The sequence below is a fragment of the Rattus norvegicus genome, chromosome 9 (genome assembly GCF_036323735.1).
Source record: "Rattus norvegicus strain BN/NHsdMcwi chromosome 9, GRCr8, whole genome shotgun sequence".
Taxonomy (NCBI): domain Eukaryota; kingdom Metazoa; phylum Chordata; class Mammalia; order Rodentia; family Muridae; genus Rattus; species Rattus norvegicus.
The window spans coordinates 19,267,672-19,291,028 of NC_086027.1; the positions used below are offsets into that span (position 1 = coordinate 19,267,672).

The 23,357-nt window shown below is 48.0% G+C and overlaps 1 long non-coding RNA gene across 1 annotated transcript; it reads right to left on the reverse strand.

Annotated features, from left to right (window-relative positions):
- Positions 1–19,100: 19,100 nt before the first annotated feature.
- LOC134480266 (uncharacterized) lies at positions 19,101–23,292 on the reverse strand. Its single transcript, XR_010054642.1, has 2 exons — positions 21,094–23,292; positions 19,101–19,511 (listed from the first exon to the last, which is right to left on the reverse strand). It is a non-coding gene; the product is annotated as an uncharacterized LOC134480266 (long non-coding RNA).
- Positions 23,293–23,357: the final 65 nt, after the last annotated feature.

Genomic DNA, 23,357 nt, shown 5'->3' on the forward strand with positions numbered 1-23,357 from the left:
AAATGATTGGAGGGAGGGAGATGAGTAGAGAGAGGGATGGATGGACAGACAGATGCTTAGATAGCTAGACAAACAGGTCAAGTGAGGCAACACAGACGATTGGAGGGAGGGAGATGAATAGAGAGGGGGTGGACAGATGGATGGTTAGATGGATAGACAGACAGGTCTAGACAGACAGGTTGAGTGAGGAAGCATAAATGATTGGAGGGAGATGGATAGTGAGAGTGGTACCTGAAAAGTATGTAGGAGCAGAAAGTGTTTGGGATCTAAGTTAATAAGAGACACCGGGTGAGGGCCAAAGATAAAGGATGTTGAAGACCTGAAAGTGGGCAGAGCCCCCCTCCAATCTTCCTTTACCAGTCCCCCCATCACTCTCACTCTCTGCCTCACACTCTCCCTCCCTCCCTTCCTCCTCCTCCCTCCCTCTCCCTCCCTTCTTCCCTTCCCCCTATTTCTCTCTCTTTCTTTCTCCCTTTCTTTTCTTTCCTCTCTCCCATCCCTCCTTTTCTCTTTTTCCTCTCTTTTTCTTTTTTGTGTGTGAATGTGTGCTTCCAGTGGAAGCCAGAGGTTGGTTGACCCACTTCCGCAGTCACTCTTCACCTTGTATCCTGAGACAGGATCTCCCACTGAACCTACAGTTCAGCATTTTGGCTGGACCATCTATCCAGCAAGCCCCCCCCCCCCCATGATACACCCATTTCTGTGGCCTCTCTTCTGGGGTTACAAGTAGGTGACACCACTCCCAGATTTGTATAGGGATGCTGGGACCTGAACACAGGTCCCCATGCCTACACAGCAAGCACTTTACCCACTGAGCCATCTCCTCAGCCAAAGTCTGTGACCCTTTGCCATTGAGCACTCACTAGGTAGCCCAGGCCAGCTCAGAACTGACAGTCCTCCCTGCCTCAACCTCCTGAGTGATAGAATTCCACACATGTACCACAGCCAGCTGCACACAACCCCATTTTGGAAATGTATAGTGAAAGACCAGCCACTAGGAAAATCACATGTCAAGGACTGGGAATGGGCTGAGGAGTACTGAGTCTTCTTGACACAGGCAACACTACAGAACATCTGGTCAAACCTCTGCATGTGCGCATTTACCCTGGAGCCACATCATGTTCCAGAGTCATCTCTGTGAGAAGGAGGAAAGCTACGTGGCAGATTGTCTAGGAATGAAGCAGGAGCCAGTGCTTCCACTGCAGGCGGACAAGGTGCAGAAATATGAAAACTTTCTAAACCCTAAGGAACAGGTCTGGGCTTACATAGAGATATGATTCCCCCTCCCAGGGCAAGCAGACTCTCTCTTGTGTGGAAGAGTTACCCACAGGTGAGAACTATCTCCCCAGGCAGGCACGGGAATGACGTTCTGTGAGAACAGATGTGAGAAGGTGAGCAGTGCAGTGTGGACCTCAGACCTAACTGCTGTTGCTGGCGTTAGCCCCAGAAGGGGGACCCGCCCAACTGGATGCATGAGTTGCAGGCACAGTGGGCTATCTCAAGCTTCTTTGTGAACACAGTGAGGAAGAGCATTAGCAGGCTGTCTGAGTTGGAGGAGAGCTTGAATGAGAACCTAAGCTTAGTCCTCACAACCCATGTAAACGAGCTCTGCTTGGTAGTCCCATCTTGGAGAGGTGGAGACAGAAGGATTCCTGGGGCTTGACCAGCCACTCTCCAATCCTGGTGTGTTCTGGGCCAAAAAGAGACCATGTCTCAAAAATTCAAAGTGGGGTGAAGTTGGGGGGGGGGGAGGCTAGTGAGATGGCTCAGCCCTTCAGAGCATCTGCTGCTCTTGGAGAAGATTTGGGTTTCCAGCACCCAGATGAAGACTCAAAACTGTGAAAGCCCTCTTTTGGCACACGCAGGATACATAGACACACAGGCAGGGAAAATACCCATCCATCAGGCTTCATGTCTGCCTCATCGCTAGGGTGCCCAAGAGCCACCAGCAAGCTGCTCAGGGGAGACAAAACACATTCCGAGGATCTCTGGCCCAGCTTGAACAAAAGATTCCGTGGGGCTTTGGTTTGAACAGAACAACCAAGTGTTACAGCTCTCTGAAGGGAAACTCATACAGGGCAGGTAGCCAGGGTCTCTCCCTAAACATTGCAGCAGCACCTATGCTAGGGCATCAGCAGCTGTGACTGACAGCAAACCTCACTGAGTGACTCCAGGCAGGGGTGCCAAGCCCAGCCAGCTGGGAGGATCCAAGTTCTAACCCAGAGTGTTACAGCTCAGTAAAACAGCCTCCCTCAAATGACTCTTGGTGAAACAACTTGTGCACTTTATATCATGTGGATAGGGACCTTATAAACATGTTGGCAGTAGGATGGGAAGCAGGAGTAAATGCTTCTCCCCATTGGCTGTCTGAGATATTAAGGATGCTCTATTTGTACGGGGAAGTCCCTCTGTAACTCTTTGTGATGGCCTCCTCCATGGGGTGTCATGGTTCCATGTTCCAGGACAGATAGAGCTTAGCAGGGAGCTGGTTCCACACCGACCATTCTCAATTCTGAGACTCCCTGGGGTTTTGAACCTGTGTCAGCATGTCTAGTGGCATGGTCCACTTACCCCACACCCATCCACATAAAAAATGTGGAGATCTGACACCTGAAGCTATCCTCCGGCCTCCACAGGCACATGTGTACACATGTGCTCGTGTACCTACTTGAATGTGTGCACACACAACGAAGATCCCCCTGTCTGGAGCTGCCCCCCTAGGGGTGGAGATGTGAGAAGAGTCAGTAGGAGATCTCAGGGCAACAGTGCAGGAACAGGTTCAGTGGCAAAGGAAGGAAGTTCTAGAGACAACCGGAGTGATGGCCCATGGCATCAATGCATGTGGTCACCTTCAAGCACCACTTAAGAGTTGGAAGTGTTTGGGAACAGCTCATGCTTCGCCTGGGTGACACTTTGTGTTAGTGAAATGGAAACACGCCTCTGTTATAGGATAGTAGTTCTAGTCAGGAAACATGTCCAAGAGCTGGGATTCATGAAGCCATTCATGTAGGCGTTACCTTGGTTAGAATTTTGCCAAGCACTGGAAAAGCCCTGGTTTCTACCTCAGTACTACATAAATGGTGACATATGCCTGCAATCCTACAAGTTAGGAGGCGGAGGCAGAAAAATATGAAATTCAAGGTCATCTCCAAGTTCATAGTGAATTCCTGATGAGCGTAGGAAAAAGAGCTAACAAAATCTTCCAAACCTGTAGAACTTTCCAGAGAAACTAGAGTTCCCTAGACTATTTCTAACTGCAGTGTTCTCTTTAAGATTCTACGTGAACAAAAATATTTACATCCTCTTGTCCAAGAGAATTTCCTAGGAAGAACAATCCCTGCCAACTTCAGTGGAAATCTCCACTGGGGCTGCTCTGCTTCTGCACGTCTTTACATGGTGCTACATTAAAACTGCAGGGCAGAATTCCCAAGATGCCAACAGTTAGGTTACAGAGTTCACAGTAGCAGATAAAAGGAGCCAAACAAGTTTATCTAGAGACATGATTTTTTTTTTCCTGCAAAGAAGGCAGGCCCTGTTCAGAATTCGGAAAGAGCCATTTGTCATTCCAGGGAGATTTATAGCATGAATGCCCTTACAAAGGGTGTGAACAATGCAAACGATGCCCCGGAGACGCTCAGGGTCTCATTACTCTCCTGGGCGACCAGGATGGCAGACTCTTAAGTTGCTAGGGAAAATGACCAGCACTTCATGCAAAGCCGTTCTCCACCCTTACACACCTCCGGTTGTCACCTGCTGTTGGTAAGGGAAGATCTGAGAGTATGACTTAATCCTGGGCCAGATTCCCTCAGCCATAACTCCCTCTCTCATCAAGTGTAGAGCTAAAAGACGCTCAATAGCAAACCATGATATATATATATATATATATATATATTCCCTCCACTTTGAATACACTCTCTACTGTGTATACACCCTCCCTCCACTCTGTATATACCCTCTCTCCACTGTGTATACACCCTCCCTCCACTGTGTATACACCCTCCCTCCACTGTGTATACACCCTCCTTCCACTGTGTATACACCCTCCCTCCACTGTGTATACACCCTCCCTCCACTGTGTATACACCCTCCTTCCACTGTGTATACACCCTCCACTCTGTATAAACCCTCCCTCCACTGTATATACACCTTCCCTCCACTGTGTATACACCCTCCCTCCACTGTGTATACACCCTCCCTCCACTGTGTATACACCCTCCACTCTGTATATACCCTCTCTCCACTGTGTATACACCCTCCCTCCACTGTGTATACACCCTCCCTCCACTGTGTATACACCCTCCCTCCACTGTGTATACACCCTCCCTCCACTGTGTATACACTCTCCCTCCACTTTGTATACACCCTCCCTCCACTGTGTATACACCCTCCCTCCACTGTGTATATACCCTCCCTCCACTGTGTATACACCCTCCCCTCCACTAAGGATGCATCCTCCCCTCAACTACACACACACACACACACACACACACACACACACACACAGCCCATTGCTTCCCTCCCACCCCAAATGACACACATTAGATACGACTGACTTCTAAACTCATAGCCCAAACCCATGAAGTGGATCACCAAGCAAAGAACCATGAGACCCAGAAGGAAGCTGAAGATACAGCATGCTTGGTAATCTCTCAGCTAAAGCCTCTGAAAGAGTCCCTTGAACTCATCTCATTCTCTGCCCTTTCCAGTGGCCATTCCCTCACTTGGGTTATTCTCCCTCTGACCTTATGCCTTCCTGTCACCATATCTACCTTCAAACACCCTGTCTTTCCTGTTCCCTCTGGCCTAGAGTCCCTGGTGGGCTATAGATATTTGATCTGAACTGAAACATTGCCTCCGGGAAGGAGAAGGGAGGAGCTTAAGACCTAGGACTTAAAAGTTCAGAAAGTTAGAAAATTCACCCCGTCCCTCCCCAGGGTTCTATGGGTAGGAGCGATTTCTGGGAAAATGACACTTCCATGGGGCTACCTGCAAGCTGAGCAGAGAGCAATGTGCGTGAGTCATTGCAGATCCTGGGGTGACTTTTCACTGACCAGCCTACTTTGGAGTCTCTCATGCTCCTATAAGTCACTCTAATAAACTCCCTGATTTCCTAAGCTGTGCTTGGAGACAATTGTTTCTTTGATCTGTTATCAGTGCCCTATCTGAAGGGAACAGGCTTCTGTCCATCTTCCCAGGCAGAGTCTCGCAACACACCTGGCTCAACACATTTCTTCGCTTCCGAGAAATTACTAAGACTTCTGGAAAGTCTCTTTGCTGAGATGATAACGTCTACCTGATTGCTTGGAGAAACTTTTAAGGGGCAATGTCTCTTCATTATCATAGTCTGATCCCTTTGGGTAGAGCAGTGGGTACTTGGAAGGGGTATGGCTGACTCCTAAACTGAACTGTGGGAACGGGGAGCCAGCATGGGACAGGTGAGAAGCAGGGAGCCAGGAGGCTGCCCTTTCCCGTGGTGTAACACTGTTACCATGGTCGATTTCAAGTGGCCAGCAGGAGCTCACCCAATGCAGAGCTGAGAGGAGAAACAGAGTAGCAAATCATGACATGACACTCCCATCACACATTCACACACAGGCACACACATATGTGCATGCTCACTCCGGTGCTCACTGACGACTGAGGATGACAGCCAGATGTGACCTTTCTCTGTGATATAGAACTCGAATTGACACGTGCACCATAGGTCTGCAGTGACCACACTTAACCAGTAGCTGACAAAATCTGACATCTATGTCATTGTGTCCCCTCTGAAGCAGGGCTCGGAAGCTCCTTGGGGCACAGTTCTACCCCAAGAACTTTGTTCTGGAGGTCCTCTCTCCCTGCACACCTCCCACTCCCGGTGCTTGTGTGATCCCTTCCCACTCCCCCAGCTCCTTCACGTGTGGTTTGCATTGTAACATCTTTTACTTCTCACACTTGATTTAGTGTGTCTTAATCCTCATACCATGAGACTCTCCGGACTTTTAAAAAATTTAAAGATTTATTTTATTTACAAAAAAAAAACGTTATTCATTTTTATATGGATGGGTATTTTTCTTGCAGGTAAGCTGGTATACCATATGTCTGCTTGATGCCTGCAAAGGCTAAAAGACAACATTGGATCCCCCAAGACTGGAGTTACAATGGTTGTGAGCTGCTGAGTGGATCGACTCTAAGAGTAGCCAGTGCTCTTACCTGCTGAGAAGTCTCTCTACTGCCAAAACTGACTTTATTTTAAATTATGAATGGGTGTGCACATGTGCAAGCCTTTGCTGTCCATAAGACAGCATCAGATCCCCCAAAATGGAATTAGTCTGTTAAGAGCCACCTACTGTGGGTGCTGGGAATCAGACACAGCCCTTCTGCAAGAGCAGTAAGTTTTCCTAAACAGTCCTTAATTTAAAAATAATCAGCATATAATGGATTGGATATCATTATTGCATTTTCAAAGAAAGTGTATTTCCATAGCCTTTCCTTCCCTCCCATCTCTCTCTTCTCCTGCCACTCTACCCTGGCACCTCCCCCTTCCCCTGCCGCTCTACCCTGGCATCTCCCTTTTCTGCTGCTGCTCTATTCCCCCTCTCATCACCACCCCAGTCCAGTCTCTCTTACTTGTTCACCTTCCTCGTGTCCTTCTGCTTATTCTCCACCCTTCTTTGTCATCTATTTCACCCTGTCCTAGTCCCCTTTCTAGCTTTTTAGATTTTATTCACCCTTACAACTGCTTATACACACACACACACACACACACACACACAGACTGAAGAGAGAGACAAACAGACAGATACAGAGAGAGAGAGAGAGAGAGAGACTTAGAGGAAGAAAGACAGACAGACACACAGAGAAAGAGACAGACAGACAGACAGACAGACAGACACACACACACACACACACACACACACACTACCGTGATCATCCATGAATGAGGGAGATCATATGGTTTTTATTTTTCTAAATTTTTATCATCTAGCTTAATAATATATTTTCCAGATCCATCCATTTTACTACAAATTCCATGGATTTATTTTTCCTTATATCTGAATAAAATTACATTGTGTATATGTACCACATTTTCTTTGTTCATTCATCAGCTTATTTAACCAGTCATCAGTCTGTATCCATTTTCTTATTCTTATGAATAGGGCACCAATAAATCAAGTTGTATCTCTGTGGTGGGATATAAAGCCTTGGGGCATATTCCCAGGAGTGATGTAGCAGGGTCCTATGGTAGTGCTTTTCTTTTTAACGTTTTGAGGAGTCTCCATATTGATTTCCATAACAACCGTACTAATTTAGTCTCATGCCATCAATGAATGAGGGGTCTCTTTCCTCACATCCTCACTTGAACATTTATGAAAATGTCGTCCAGCTTATGCTAAACCACAGCCACGGTCGCCTCACAACGTCAAGCCCCAAATCCTGCTTCCTTTTCTTCAAAGTCCTCAACCCTCACAGGTAAACTGCATGTCTGATCATGGCCCCTCTTCCCATACTAACAGAAGCTCCACAAGGGCAGGCACTTCTGTGCCTGGTGTTTGCTTTCTGTGCCTTAATCATGTCTGCCACACGAATATATATAGCATATATGACACCCACAGGGTTTCATGTAGACCAAGCTGACCTCAAACTGGTTCTGTAGCCAAGGACGACCTTGACTTTCTTACCACTCCGCCAGCTGAGATACCTACCTCCTTACCTCCAAATGCTAAGTACATTTTTCTGGGACTCGCGCCTACAGCTAGCTGCCCACTGCTTGCTCATAGTGTGCCTACAGTTACTATCTTCTACAGCTAGCTGCCTACTGTCTGCTCATAGTGTGCCTACAGTTACTATCTTCTATAGCTAGCTGCCCACTGTCTGCTCATAGTGTGCCTACAGTTACTATCTCCTGGGTATGACAAGTAGGACAGATATAAAGACACCAAGTTCCAGAGAATCATTTCTTTCAAGAGGAGCTACACAGACTCTTGGATAAGAGGGGCTCTTCCAGGGTCACAAGATGTCAAGAGAATATGACAGAATGATACTAAGCTGAGCAGGGCTCCAACCTCCAATATGGCAGGTCTGAGGAGGAAGGACTCTGCTGATGAAACCCCTGTGGAACCCTGGGATTTGGGGAGTCAGGCTGCATGTAATTTGTGCTGTGCCCACTGTGAAGTCCCTAGGGCACAATCACTGCTTGGCTGCCAAGTGTCTAAGTTGATGTTAGACAGCTACTTCTCACTGTTGTCTTGCTCTCTCCTTGGCCTCCCAGAGACCTCTCTTTAGTACATATGAGTCCTTCTCATCCTTGGATGCTCTGTTGGAGCCACAGGATTCATGCTCCACCTGCCAGTGCTTTAAAAGTATGTGGGCTTGGGGGGAGGGGGCAGAGGAATCATATAAAGCTACCAGAATCCTCAATGCCAGAATGTCCTCAGAAAATAAATACTGAACGGATGAAGTATGTGTAGCAGGCTAAGATAATGGTGGAGTTTCAGACAGGCTATAAGAAAAAGGGGGTGGAGCCCTCCCGAAGCTGCTTGGACAGACAGGAGCACAGGAGCAGGAACCTCCCCTTCCTGGCACTGTTGAGGTTATGGGTGGTCCCCAGCCCACACACTGCTGTTCAATGGGGCAGCAGCAGGCGGTGGCGGGTGGCTCGTTTTCCCAAAGACTGGTAGGCCTGACAGCTGTTCTAATCTCCTTGTTATTCTTACCTGGCAGGGAGGAAAGCAGGAGGTGAACTGGGAGGGCAAGGAGCCAGGCTCCGTGGGCTGCCTGTGAGAAAATGAGATGTCTGCTTGAGAGGGTGAATTAATAAAAGGAACAGACCCTCCCGACCAGGCCCCACTCCTGGTGTGAGAGGCTTTCCATAGACTTGGCTTCTTCAGGGAACACTCCGGGGCTGCAGTGCAGGAGTGGACGATGGCTTGTGGGAGTTACTTCCTTATAACAGAGAGAGCCAAATGTCTGTTCCGGGGACCCAGAGGCAAGTCAAGAACAGTCTAGGAATCCATAGAACCAAGAGCTAAAAACCACTTTCTTTAATTCAATTCTACACACTGGAAGTCAGGAGGCCTCTTACTTCAGCAGGCATCTGTTTGGTAGGTGGGAGAGAAGTCTGATGGTGGGCATGTACCGTTGTGCTAGTTTCAAAGCTGCAGTATATATAATATAATATAATATAATATAATATAATATAATATAATATAATATATATTACATTATATACATACATGTACACATACAGATATACACATACACACACATATATATGTGTGTGTGTAAATATATGTATGTGTGTGTGTGTGTGTGTGTGTGTGTGTGTGTGTGTGTGTGTGTATCCTGACCCAAAAGCAGCATAGAGGAGGAAAAGGCTTATTTGACTTACAGCTCCAGGCCACATGCCATGATTTCCTGGGAGTCAAGGTGGGAGTTGAAGCAGCTCACATCACATCCACAGTCAAGAGCAGGGTTTAGTTGCTTTTCTGTGGCTGCGATAAAACGTCGTGATCAAGGCAGTTTACTGAAGTTTATCTTGGCTGATGATTCCAGAAGTAGAACAGTCCATCGTGGCAGGGGAGCACGGCAGGAAGAGGAAGCAGCATTGGCACCTCAGACAGGAAGCTGTGAGCTCACATCCTGAACCAGGTGCAGGAAGCAAAGAGAGCAAACTGGAAGTAGACAAGGCTCTTTACTGCAAAGTGCAGTGGCATACGTCTCCATGAGGACTTGTCTGAGTTTGGATTTTATTGCTATGAAGAGACACCATGACCGAGGCAACTCTTATAAAGGCAAACCCTTGACTTACACTTTTAGAGGTTCAGTCCATTATCATCATGGTAGGAAGCATGGGATTGTGTAGGCAGACATGGTGCTGGAGGAGCCAAGAGTTCTACCTCTTGATCCCCGGGCAGCCAGGAGGAGGGTCTCATCTACACCAGGTGGAGCCTGAGAATAGAAGGAGGCTTCAAAGCCCGCCCACACAGTGACACACTTCCTCCAACAAGGCCACACCTCCTAATAATGCCACTTGCCTGGGCCAAGCACATTCAAACCACCACAAAGTTGTACGACCAACACGAGCAGAGAAACTAATGCACACTGCCTGTTTGTGCATTCAAGAGCTTTCTTCCCACTTTCTATAGAAAATCCTCCATAGGCCAACCTCATCTAAGTAGCTCTTCGAGATTCTCTTCCCAAGTGATTCTAGGTTGTGTGTAGTTGACATTTAAAACTAACCAAGTCAACCACAAGTACCCAGAATTCTCAGCTGTATCCTGTCTATTTTCTGTTTTGTTTTTGTTGTTGTTGTTGTTTGTTTGTTTACAACACACTAGCACAGCTTGGGTTATGTGGTTCTGGGGATCAAATCCAGGGCTTTGTCCATTCCAGGCAAGCAATCTACCAGTTGAGTTACATCTCCACCCCTGGTGCTCAGTAAATTCACTTAAAACTTTTTAGATTACTTTATTATTTTGTGTGTGTGAGTATTTTGCCTGTGTATATGTCTATGAAGCAATGTGTGCCTGGTGCCCAGGAATTCTTTGAGGGCATTGGATTCCCTGGGATTGGAGTTACAGATGGTTGGGATCTGCCCTGTGGCACTGGGAATAGAACCCAGTCCTCTGTGAGAGCAGCCAATGCTCTTAAGGACCAAGCCAACTCTCCAGCCCCTAAGTGTGGCCACAATTGCTACTGTGTGGGCTTTGATCAGCAAGACAGTTATAGTTATTCCTACTTCCAGAGAACTCTAGAAAAGAGGTTGGCTTTGGCTCAGGAGCCTAGTTGAAGCTCCAAGGCCTGAATCTGGATTAATCTTCCTTCAAGAAGCCTCCTAAGGTTCGAAAGGGCATGGCAGAGAGGGAATGTGGTATAGGTCTTAGTCTGTTTCTTCACAAGGAAACCAGGATTTAATCACACAGACACCACCCTTGTGACATTATCTCATCCCACCCTGATCCTAAAGGGTCCCTGCCCCTTTGTCTAGCCACCATAGTGGGGTGAAGTTTCTGTGTTCTTGCATGGACTTTTCTGGGGAGAAATCAACAGCTATCTACCCAAAACTGGTAAGACACTAGGACAGAAAGAAGAGATGACCCCACCCAAGTGCCACTTGGTGAACCAACGCATTGAATTAGAGCACAGGCCATTGGGTCAGTTACTAGCAGTTATATCACTGGGAGAGAAAAATCTCTCCTAGCAGCTGTCAACTATCTGCATATCCCTAAGGAGGAACTCTGCAGCAGGACTCCCCACCTCCCATTTCATAAAGGTGTATGCAAGAATATAGAAACTTCACCCCACTATGGTGGCTAGACAAAGGGGCAGGGACCCTTTAGGATCAGGGTGGGATGAGATAATGTCAGAAGGGTGTTGTCTGTGTGATTAAATCATGGTCCAATCTCATACAGGCGGCATGTTGATCACAGGTCCTGAGATTTCCAGAGTACAGTGGCCATTGCATGCCAAGGAGATGGGTTCCACAATGCCTCTTCATGCCTCACAGCAGGGCTTAAAATCCAGCCTCCGTTCCAGTGGCTCAAGGCACAGTAGCCTCACACCCCAGGTACTGCTGTGAAGAACCCACTCTGGGAAACACCGTCCTAGGCTGTGATTCACTGCCCAGAATCTCCACAGAAGGGGTCAGAAGCTTTGACTTTCATAGCTTACCAGGGGATCCTTAGAATCAAGACAGTTTAAAATGTGAGGCAGCCAAAGAACCTGGCCTTTCATTAGAATTCAGATTCCTAGGCCTTGTCTTGGCTATTAGGATTGATGTGTCCATCTTTGGGAAAGCTAGGAACTTAGGAATCAGCATGTCATGAGTCTGCCAGACCCCTCTCTCTCTCTCTCTCTCTCTCTCTCTCTCTCTCTCTCTCTCTCTCTATCTATCTAATCTATCCATCCATCCATCCACCCATCCATCTATTCATCTATTCTTTTTTCTTTCTATTCTCCTTCCTTCCTTTTTTCCTTTCATCCATATATATATGTATGGTGTGGTGTGCATGCATGTATGTTCACATGTGTGAGTGCATGTATTGGTACAGGTGCACAAGTGACTATATGCGTATAGGCTCAAAGTTGACACTTGATATCTTTGATTGGTCTTCACTTTCTTTGTCGAGGCAGACTCTCTCAATCGAACCCAGAGCTCACAGATTGATTCGGCCAGTCTAGCTAGCTAGCCTACTGAGTGCTGGGATTAGAGGTGAACAGCCACACCGGCGGTGCTTTCCTATGGGTTCCAGGAATTTAAACTCTGTTATTTGTGCGTGGCAAGCACTTTACCTACAGAGCCCCTCTTTTCAGATGCTTTTAAGTTCATTACGCTTTGAAAGATATGACAGTGACACCAAGTAAGATGCGAAAAAGTGAAAGTGCCAACATTTTGAACAATACAAGATGAAACTAAAGAGCATTCTGCCAGGAGGAAGATGGGGGTGTCAAGAAGCCTCTTGGCAAGTTCTGTTCCCTGATACAAACTGCCACAGCCACCACCTTCCCCACAGGGGTGAGAGGGACCTTCAGTGAGTGGATATTACTTGGAATAACTTGGGGACTGTGTTTTCCATTATTTTTCTTGTGACATCCTGTTGATGTGTGCTGTGCACGGAGCCAAGAAGGCCTGTTCTCGTCATCACAGGCCCTGCTACCCTCCTGCTATGAGGAGGGAAGGAGATGAAACTTGGCCTCGAAGCTTAGAGCAGGAGCCTCAGAAGCAGCAGCCTGCTGCCCTTGGCTGGGAGCCAGAGATGTCCTTGGTTTCCTGGCTGGAGGTCAGGGACGCCAGAAGAAGCTCTAGTTTCTGCTCCAGCTTCCTGTTGCCTTCTTCCTCTCCCTCTCCATCTAGAGCCGCCCTCCCTGGAAGCTGTGTTTGAAGAGATGAGTGAACGAAAGAGGTGCCCTGCATGCCTCACGGCCGGAATGACTAGACAGACCAGCTACTCTCCCCATGTGACACCCAAATCCCTTCCATGATGTCTTTAAGAAGCCCCTAGGCTAGTAGCTTGATATTACCTCCATTTCCTGGGACCCCGACTGTTGTACAGGTCCTCTGCTTGCTTCTCTTTTCCTAAGTTATACCTAGGAACCTACACTAGACTCTTTTCTATTGTGTTATCCATTTTGTGTATGTGTGAGTGTGTGTGAGTGTGTGAGTGTGTGTGTGAGTGTGTGTGTGTGTGAGTGTATGTGAGTGTATGTGAGTGTGTGTGTGAGTGTGTGTGTGAGTGTGTGAGTGTGTGTGAGTGTATGTGAGTGTTTGTGTGTGTGAGTGTGTGTGTGAGTGTGTGTGTGAGTGTGTGTGTGAGTGTGTGAGTGTGTGTGAGTGTATGTGAGTGTTTGTGTGTGTGAGTGTGTGTGTGAGTGTGTGAGTGTGTGTGTGTGAGTGTGTGAGTGTGTGTGAGTGTGTGTGAGTGTGTGTGTGTATGTGAGTGTGTGAGAGTGTGTGTGAGTGTGTGTGAGTGTGTGAGAGTGTGTGAGTGTGTGTGTGAGTGTGTGTGAGTGTGTGAGTGTGTGTGTGAGTGTTTGTGTGCGTGAGTGTGTGTGTGTGAGTGTGTGTGAGTGTGTGTGTGAGTGTGTGTGTGAGTGTGTGTGAGTGTGTGTGAGTGTGTGTGAGTGTGAGTGTGTGTGTGTGTGTTGGGAGGGGTCAGGTATGCCTGTACCAAGGGGGAATGTGTGGAGTTCAGAGGACAATCTAGGGGGGGGTCATCTTTTTCCTCCCACTTTATGTGTTCTGGAGACTGAAGTCATGTCATGAGGCTTGGCATCAATTGCCTTTATCCACTGATCTATCTCAGCACAAACCAGCCACAGTCCAGTTCCAGGAGATTTGAAGCCTTCTTCTGACCTCCTTGTGCAAAAAGGTACACAAATGGTGTACATACATACATGCAGGCAAAACAACAACAACAACAAATATACACATATACACACACACATACACACACATACATACACACACACATACACATACACACATATACACACATATACACACATATACACACACATACACACGCACACATACACACACACACATGCACACACATGCACACACACATACACACACACACACACACACACACACACACACACACACACACACACACACACACATTAAGCCTAAGGAGCAAGCATTGCAGGCTCCAGCCTAGCCACTGGGCCTTTCAGATTCCTCACAGGGCACTGAAGCTTCTGAGAGAGTCAATACCACGCCCCCTTCCTGAGCCTCAGTGGTCTTCCTCTTAAACTGGAAGTGTCCTGAGAACCCAAGGTCTTATTTACAGGCTCACATGAGTGAGCCAAAGAGAAAGGATTTTTATGAAATATAGACCCCCATGCAGGTGCCCCAAACACCTAAGCTTTTCCCCAACCTGACTCCAACTTGTGCTTCAACTCTCTCTCCAAGACAACCTTCTCCTGATGTCCGAGCTCTTCCAGCAATTACAGTTAGGCCACATGTTCCTGGGTTTTATCAGGGTTTCCTCATGATTTGCTTTTGTCCATTGATAGCCCCCATTTCCGATACTGCTACAAAAGTCCCACAGAATTTCCCTGTGTCTCTGCCGCACCTCAGGACGTAGGCTGGCCCTTCACAGGGAGCAGAAGATCCGAGCCCCACAGCATACCCCACAGGGTGCTGATCTTCAGAGACCTGAAGAAGCATAGCTGTTTTTCTGTCCTCTGCTGCCTGGAGTCCTGTCACACTTCTCCCATCCAGCGGATGCTGCCCGCTCTTACTGAGCAACCCTTTGGGTCCTCTCTATTCATGTGGGGCTCTGTGACCTGGCCATGTCATTTCTCAAGGCCATGCCCTGGAGCGGCTAGGTCCACACTTACTAAGCAGGCACCAACAGTGGTGCAGGACTGGCAGCTGTGCCTGTCTGAAAGCATCCATCCTAATCTCCCAAAAGCTGAGGTGTAGCTGGTACCCAGGGTTCCAGCTGGGCCTTACCTAAAATCCCTTCTTTGCTGAAATGCTTTTTGATTTGCTCCCAGATTTCTAAATACACCATATGCACATGATCAGTGCATCGACTCTGCAGAACTGGCCTAAGAAATCCCCACGCAGGCTCCCAACAGAAATGAGCTGGGTAGCATAGAGGGGGCAGGATCTCAGATTTGCACAGAGAAAAGACAAGAAAGGGTCATTGCAATGGTCCAGTGGGTACAGGCACCTGATGCGAAGACTTTTAGCTCCAGAACCCACGTAGTGAAAGGAGACCAGCTTCTACAAATTGTCCTTGATCTCCCTCTTCCCTCATGATACATATGCATATGACACACAATTACCATACATGTGGTGCACATGAACCATGTATATAAATGCATTCTTTAAAATGAATAAAAATAGCAGAGAGAGAGAGAGCCTCCTCTACCAGCCTCCTGATCATTAGCAATATTATCGCTGGAGGGGGTTGGGGGGATAGGTGATTAATTTTCAATTTACCTTTTCTTTAAAATAACAAATCTCTTCTTTTTTTTTTTTCCAGGCTTAATTAGATCTCTTCTTGGGTGTGACAAAAAGTTAGTTGGAAATGAAAGGGGCATATCAAGGAAAGAATACATTCCAAGTGAATAATTCAAGATCACGTCCATAATTAATGGCATTTGGCTTGCTTCCTCTGGAAGCCTCATCATAGCGCAATGTGCTAATTAGAGCGGTTTGGTGTGGATCAATGGGCCAGGTGTGGAGCCGGTGCCTGGTTTCCGGCAGCGCCGCCGCGCCGTGGAAACACCTTACATGTGAAAAGAGTCTTGTCTTTTTGAAGACTTAGAAGCAGGCCCGGGATCTAAAAAAGATACAGACAGATAGGAGTTTGATCACTACACACAGCAGGTTGGGGTCGGAGAAATTACGAAGCGCCGTCTCTCCGCTGGGGGTATAGAAAGCAATCAGAGGAGCTAGAACCCCCCCAGTGCCTGCGCGAGACACAGAGGCGGCCACGGATTTGTGACAGAGCTTGGAGCACCCTGGGAAAGGCCGGACAACTAAGCATCTAGCATTTATTCTTTTTACTGCACACCACCTTTCTCTGACTCTGCATGTTGAAACCTGGACTCTGACTTTTAGTTAGATTTGCATATAAGGAAGGATGCTCCCTGCACGTCTAACTTCCTGTTGGGTGTTGCAGGGGGATGGTTCCCTCCACGACTGACTTTACGTTGGATGTTGTTCCTGAGGAGGCCCTGAGAAAGAATCGAGGGAGGACAAAGTCCCATGTTTACTTGTACTTCTCCCCTCCAGAAGGCCCAGACACGAGCTGCCTCCATCCAGAGTGGGAGCTGAGATTTCAGATCCCGACGGATGTTACAGAGATGTGGAGGGAGCACCATCTTAAGTTTGCTGCAGACACCTTCTGGTCAAGCCAGTAGGCAGCTGAATAAGACTGCCTCACTTGGGGTTGGGGATTTAGCTCAGCGGTAGAGCGCTTGCCTAGGAAGCGCAAGGCTCTGGGTTCGGTCCCCAGCTCCGGGGGGGGGGGGGGGGGGGGGGGGAGACTGCCTCACTTCCTTGTCCACCAAAATCATCAGATGCAGGATTTGGATGGGTTTTGAAACTCCTCTATCTCCTTCCCATGCCCTTTCAAACTTCTGCCCTGCTCTACCTCAGAAAGATAAAGCATAAAGCAGTCCCTGTGTGGTTCTGTCTCAGTCCACAGTGACCTGTATGTCATCTCTACCCTCACCAGCCCGCCCACGGCCTTCCTTGTGGACTGTGGTTCAAGCTTTGTTTACGCCTGGGAAAACACCTCTTTGTTAACTGTATTTCAAACGATCGGGCTGGAGCAATGTTCCGTGGTTAAGAGTATTTACTGCTTTTTCTAAGGCTCTGGGTTCAGTTCCCACCATGTCCGCTGGGCAGCTCACAAACCAATCCGGGGGAGTCCAGTGGCTTCTTCTGGACTCCACAGACAGTTGCAATGTACACGTGCACACACTCACACACGGATACACACATTCACGTGTCTTAAAATACAAATTAAATATTTTTAAAAAGCACTGTAATCCCAGCATCATGAAGAATCATGAAGGTTAGCCTGGACTACAGAGACATTCCTTGTCTCCAAAAAAGGTCCAGATTTGAGGGTAACAGCTCTTGACAGCTCTTACGGGACACAGTTCCAGAGAACCATGGTAAGAATAAGATATTTTGTTCAATAATTGGTGCTCCTTTCTGTCACCTAAAAAGACACAGTTTTGGCAAACGGTCACTTTAGAAGGAATGCTCATAAAGTCCACGTCTCTTATATTCCTACGCCCTTAACGGAAAGCCAGAACCCAGGATATCAGTATTGCTCTTCCTAAGTTCAGAAGCACCGACTGTCCTGTGTGTGGCGCTGCAGAACTTGGGGACGCTTATGGTGGATGTGGAGAGGGGCGGGACTTTAAGGAGGAGTCTACATTAAGAGAGAACATGGGTGAGTGCTAACCGGATACAACTCTTATCCCTCTAAGAAGAGCAAGAGGTGCTGGGGAGATGATTCAGTACTTACGAGGCACTTGCTGGGAAAGCAAGAGGATTGTGGGCACCATGTGCCCGTCACCAGAGACGGGAAAACCTCGGGAGCTCCCTGGCCAGTCACTAACCTAGTCAAAATGGAGAGCAAGAGCACAGCAAGAGACCTCAAAACAAACAAAAACAGACAACAAAAACCCACACCCACACACTTACATACATGTGCATACATGTCCTTATACACGACTTTGTTCCCAGAGTACGCTCCTACATGGGTCATGGCCTTTTTAGAAGACAGACAGACAGACAGGCAGGCAGGCAGACAGACAGACAGAGACTATGTAGGGGAACTTGACTTTAGGGCTCCTATGATGTGGAATGCAAAGGAAGACACCTGTTGCCAATTCTGATCTCTATGCACATGTACATACATGTTCATGTATACCCTTGCACACAAGATTACACTCCCACAAGATTATGTGCCTGCAACACACACACACACAGACACAGAGAGACAGACAGACACACACACACAGACACACACAGACAAACAGACAGACAGACACACACACACACACACACAAATGTAGGCAGAAAGTACTTAGCATGTGCAAAGCTCTGGATTTTATCCCCATGTTTGCAAAAATAAACAGAAAGCAAGTGTGTGTCCTAAGTCCAGCAATTTCTCATCCCTTTCATAGACCAAAGTTCACGAGGTTCGAGTCTTAAAAGGTTAAGCATTCCCTTAGGCCCTTAAGGTCTTTTGGCTAGAAATAATGGGGAGCATAATTTTGGGGTTCCTTTAGTATGCTATTGGGGGCGATGACTCCAATGTGATCTGTGGCTCCCCAAACCTTGGGCCAGCCCTCGGGCCCTACATTAGCCATCCTTTGTACTGGTCTGACTGACGCTGCAGCCGTCACTAGGGCTGAGTTGGTCCGGTGCTACCGGTGTAATGGTGCATGACTCCCTCCACCCTCCTTGGCATGGGATGCTCATGGGTAGAGACAGATAATCAATAGTTGCTCCTCACCAGCTCCATGGATATCGACTCCTGGCTTGGCAAGACTTTATAAGGAGTCATTGGGGGGATTTTTTCAGTTCGGATTGAATTGTGAGCCATTAAATCTCTTTAGTAAAAACTGCACCTCATCCCATCTGCCGATGGACCTTCTGAATTTTTAACCAGCACCAAGAGCATCCTGCCCTGGACGGAGCCATCTCAGCAGGCCCGGGGTTTTGCTTTCTCCAGGCATATCTGGTTAATTGTTATAGATTTTCCAGTAGGTAAAAGCATTTGGAGTTTGGAAAGGGCAAGATTTGTTTTCCTTCCAAAAGAAAAACTAATTCAAGATTGCTCTTCCTAGGAACGTGAAGAGAAGAAGAGGGGAAGAAAAGAACAGCAAGGGAGGGGAGGGTGGGAAATGGGGTACCTGCTATCCAGGGTTTTCTGGGGGCCCAGCATCTATTATATAATACATGTATGCAATCTGCGTATTGAGACAAGCACACATACAACATACATGTTCATGTTCACAAATACACATACTCATGTGAGTGCATGTAATCACATATGCATACACAACCGTGTAGATATGCTTATTCATGTGCACATACACATGAGAGAAAAAAGATTCTATTCCCAGCTGGGTATGGTGGCACACCCCTTTAATCACAACACTTGGGAGGCAGAGGCAGGTGGATCTCTGAGTTCCGGGCCAGCCTGGTCTACAGATCAAGTTCCAGGGCAGCCAGGGCTACATAGAGAAACCTTGTCTTGAGAAACAAACAAACAAACAAACAAACAAACAAACAAACAATATTCTCTTCCCTCCACTAAGGCAGAGGGCCTATCACAGTAGGAGGCAGCCGGATCCACTATGATCACTGCCCACAGGGGGCATCAGGAGAGAAGCACCTCTTCTCCTAGCCTCTCTCCTTTTACTTCTACAGCAAGAGGTCCTCATTGCATGACAGGATGGTCAAGCAGAATGGAAGTCTGGGTGAAAATCCTGAGACTCTCAGTGATGTCTGACCACTGCTGCAGTCTTCCGTGAGCTTTCTGTGGGTTCACAAACAGGAAGGAAATTAAGGAGTTAGCATTCTAAGTATAATAAAGGGAGGGGGGGGAAGGGGAGGACTCATCCAAGGTCAGCAAGTTGGTTAATAACTTCTTCCACTCTGTCTCATGTAGCATTGCCTTAATGAAAGAGAAGAGAAGCAAAGGGCTTGCCTGCCCCACCCTGGTTCCAGGCTAAATATATGAGTCTAATAATATTTTATATAACTATATATTACATATAATATTATGTCATATATGTATATTATACATACATATGACACAGGTTAGTCTCAAACTTTCTATGTAGCTAAGGATGACCTTGAACTTCTGAACTTCCTGCCTCCATCTCCCAAGTTGCTAGGATTATAGGCAAATGCTACCATCCTCATTTGGTGTTGGGCTTTGAGCCTAGGGTGCTGTGCATGCTAGGTACTAAACTACAGCTTTGGCCCTGGACTGCTTTTCAGAGTTACTTTTATTTTTTACTAAGTGTATTTGTATATAGACACTACTGTCTTCAATGGACCCAAGTCAAAGATCTAAATTTAAACTGCTTATTTGGGAGGTGACCCAGGAAAGGCTACAGAGGTTTTGGGAATGGGATCAGCAAGAGTAGGCTCTCAGCTAGAGGGCCTTCTCAGTGCTTGTCAGCATGCAGCTTGGACTTGCGCCCCCTGGAGGTCAGGAAGCCTAGTTGTTTACAGGCCTGCTCTCAAGTCTAGCCTGGGAGCTGCTGTTGGGTCACCCAGTTCCCCAGCCCCTCCAGTCTGCCAGGACAGGCAGGGGATGCTTTAGATAGAGGCCAGTGGAAGTCCAAGACAAAGAGAGAAAGAGAAGCAGAAGTGGACATTCATCTGGCACGTGGCAAGCATCAGGAGGCAGGGCCGTGCGTGGGATGTGTTCTCTTGCTGCCCTGACTTCCTAGTTGGGATAAAACAATAGAGGTCCCCACTTCTACCTCTGAACTATAAAAGAGGGGTGAGCAGATACAGATCTGATGAGGTCTCCTCACTGCACTGTCCCCAGCAGGCAGCTCAGCCTCTGTGTTACCACGCACTTTCCCGCATCCCAAAATACATGGTCACTATCAGCCGTGGGTGAAAGACGCTCGAGGGTGAGATGGGAGGCCACCACTCCTTCACCGGCTGTATCTACCATTCCTGAATAACACGGCCCACACCTGCGAGTGGAGAGTCACCTCCTTGGCCCACTTTTTGTTTGTTTTTTTTTAACCCTTATTTTTAAGATTATGTACACGTGTGTGCTTCTATGTATGGGCATGTGCACATGAATGCAGGGAACACTAACTTCAGGAGAAGACACTGGGATCCTGGAGCTAGAGTTACAGGCCATTGTTTGCTGCCCAACCTGGGTACCGGGAATGGAGCCCAGGTACATTCTCGTAACCACTGAGCAATCTGCCCAGCCTCGTTTATGTCCTGTTCTGTCCTTTCTTCTCAGGAGGCCTGTAGGCAGGAAGAGGAGGAGGCAGACCCTGCTATTCCCACGAAAGAGCTGTGGGCCCTGCTCACATGACTCCTCGTTGCTTAGAATTGGTGTAACCAGCCGTTGTGTTACTTACATATCGGAAAATCCTAACGGAATGTGTGGGAAAGTCAATAGACATATGTAAAAAGAAATCGTTGCGCTGAAATGATCTCCCCTGAAGGCCTCAGGACAGCTTTGTCTGTCAAGAAAAGAAATGTCTGGGGATGCTGTGCGCTGAGGAAGCAGAGAGGCCCTGACGTCCCTCCTTCCAGCTCCCCGGCCATATGCCACGCCCTGTTGTCATGGTCACGGTGATTCCAGCCCCAGGGGGAGGGTCAGACCTCTGTGAGACCCTCCAGACTAGATAATTCTCTACTTCCTCTCAAGTTCTGGGACCTCAGACCTGGGACACCGCGCCTGGCCTGACTAATGTTTTGAACAATTATTTAGTTAGGACTGTCTCTTTTACTGAAATAGAAGCTGTATGGGGGCGGGGTCTTGTCACCTTCACACAGGACTAGGATGTGGTCAATGGTTTTAATGTTCCATAGTATACATGAGGTCCTGGTCCGATTTCTAGTACTGCAAAATGATGATGATGATGATGTCGACGACGACGATGATGACCACGAGGCGGCGGGGGTGGTGATGAGGACGACGATGATGGTGATGATGATGGTGGTGGTGATGATGATGATAATGAACAGAAAGTGTCCTGGAAAGCCACTGGGGTCTATCTTTGAGTCCTAGATGGTTCTTGTTACGCTGAGACAGGAAGGCCCTGGGGTCCTTCGCTTTCACTGCAGGTAGGCAAAGCTGAGCAGCAAAAGTGGGCTGTCAAAGTGCTTGAGAAGGCTATTGCCAACCGTGGGTATGGGAACTCTCCCACTTAAGCCATAACCAGACATGTTTTTCTGACTGCAGCCTGGGTCCCCTCTTCCTACCCCCCCCCAAAATTGTTGAGTAACATTCTTAGCTACCAACGAACTTGACCCGCAGAGGAATTTTGTAAAGGTTATTCTCTCAGGTTGCTAGGGTGACTTCGACAGCTTTGGCGCCAGGCAGAAACTCAAGAACCCACGCCCTCACTGGTTCTTGGGAAACCTGAGCGAGCTGTCTCTCCACACTCCGCTGTCTACGGAAATGGCACAGAGCGCCCCCATTTGCGTCTTGATAAAAAGTGGTTTCCATTCTGTAGGTAGGATTCCTCTGTCTCCGGAACCAAGTCTCTTTTCATCATCAAAGAACAAGCTTGTAGCTAGCAGGCTGCAAGGCACACAGGGGCAGAGGAGGAGGGGGGTGCAGACAGGCAGACCCTGATTCCATTCACACAGTGAGTGGGAAGCAGAGATCAGAGAAGAGAAATGAGGCTCTGGCAGAGCAGAAGGAGGGTCCCAGGCTGTGATCCGGGAGAGCTCATTTAACTCAGGGAAACAGCCCCTGGTCTCAGCACGCCCCCTGCAGGATGCAGATGGGATTTCTGCTCTCAGCAATGGAGCAAGCTCTCCATTGCTCCATGGAATGGTTGTGAAGGAAGACAAATGAGGCATTCCCAGAATGCCCCAGTCCTTTTTGGAGGGCATGGTGGTGTGTGTTCCTAGACCAATAGCAGAGGGAGGCAAAGTGGACTTTCTATTGTGTATCACGTGGCATACTCGATGCATTGACCTCACCCTACCCTGTGTTGGAAGCAAGAGCTTCTGTTACCTGCTCCTAAGGGCTACTATGTACACGGAACACCAAGGTGAGAGCGGTGTGCCTGCGGGCGGGCCAGCCCTGCCACTCCAAGTTTCCAGGTGAGACCACAGAAGCACAAAGAGGCTGAGACCCTGGACTGGCTACTGCAGTGGCAAAATCAGGCCTTGGACCTGGGTCTCTAGATTATGGGTCAGCTGCTTCCCTGTGGGGCTGGAAGGCTGTTTGACTGGGGGAGCCAGTCCAGAGGAAATGTGAGATCAAGACACGTCCAAGCTCCGAAAATCTCCTCCTGATGCCTGCAGGAGCGAACTATTGCCCCCTTGCTCTGGGCCTGCATGTGCTGGTGCCAATAAGCCTTAGGATCCCCACCTCTGCCACCTTTGAGGCAGTCGCATAGCCTGGTGGCCAGATCAGGAGTTAAACTTCCTGTCTCCTTATAAGGACATGTCCAGCAAGCATCTGGACCTCCTCTTCATGCAAATGAGGCATTCCAGGAATGCCCCAACCAATAATGTACACTCACCCCAAAAGCCACTATCCAGTTCCCAAGGTTTATATAGCATTTGCCCCCCCCGCCCTCCTCCAATAAAGAGAACTGTTTCACAGCAAACCATCTCCAGAGAAGGATCTTTATCCCGCACTCACACCAACTGAGATCCC